Source organism: Otolemur garnettii, unplaced genomic scaffold (assembly GCF_000181295.1).
Source record: "Otolemur garnettii isolate 467f Iridium unplaced genomic scaffold, OtoGar3 scaffold00008, whole genome shotgun sequence".
Classification (NCBI taxonomy): domain Eukaryota; kingdom Metazoa; phylum Chordata; class Mammalia; order Primates; family Galagidae; genus Otolemur; species Otolemur garnettii.
Window position 1 is genome coordinate 10830927 of NW_003852403.1, and position 1193 is coordinate 10832119.

Here is a 1193-nt window from a genome sequence, read left to right on the forward strand (position 1 = left end):
AAAAAAAAAAAAAAAAAAAAAAAAAAAAGTTTTTGTTTGTTGTGTTTTACAGTGAATCACTACCCCGGTATGAAAGTTTAATCTTCTCCTGAGACCTGGGCTTTTGAAATCATTCAACTCTTGAACTTGTTTTTGACCTTTTCTTTTTCTTTTTAGACAGAGTCTCATTATGTTGCCCTCAGTAGAGTGCTGGGTCGTCATAGCTCACAGCAACCTCAAACTCTTGGGCTTAAGCAATTCTTTTGCCTCAGCCTCCCAGTAGCTGGGACTACAGGCACCTGCCCCAATGCCTGACTATTTTTGTTGTTGTTGTTGTTGTTATTGTCATAGTTGTACGGCAGGCCCTGGCTGGGTTGGTACCCACTAGCTCCAGTGCATGTGGCTGGTGCCCTTACCACTGTACTGTGGGTGTCAAGCCTGTTTTTGAAATTTTCTTCTTCTTCTTCTTCTTTTTTTTGTTTAAGAGACAGAGTCTCACTTTGTCGCCCTTGGTAGCATGCCATGGCAGCACAGCTCACAGCAACCATTAGCTCTTGGGCTTAACTGATTCCCTTGCCTCAGCCTCCCGAGTAGCTAGGACTATAGGCATCTGCCACAATGCCCGGCTATTTTTTGTTGCAGTTTGTCAGGAGCCGGATTCGAACTTGCCACCCTTAGTATATGGGGCTGGCACGCTACCCACTGAGCCACAGGCACCAATGTGGCACAGGTGCCGCCCGTGTTTTTGAAATTTTCAATAAAACTTGTGCTGTCAGTGACTGAGCCCTGCTACCAATGGGTTTTAGAGTTCAAAATTTAAAAAAAAAAAGACTGGGCAGTGTCTGTGGCTCAAAGGAGTAGGGCACCAGCCCCATATGCCAGAGGTGGTAGGTTCAAACCCAGCCCTGGCCAAAAACTGCAAAAAAAAAAAAAAGACTAAGAGCATGAGCCCTGGTTCCCCCTATTCTCCCATCTCCTGTACCACCCTCTTCGTGAATACCTCAGCCAATAGCTTAGATGAACAAGCTGGAAAATATATTCTCCACTAAAAGACTCTTCTTTCCTCAGTCAGTTTCTATCTCCAAAATGGCAGCTTTGGTAACTTATCAACTAGCTTACAGAGTAGTATTTGTGGAGAACAGCATTAAGCTCAGGCAGCGAACACCTTGGCTTATAGGTTTCAGGCATTCACAGCTTTTTTTTTTTTTTTTTTT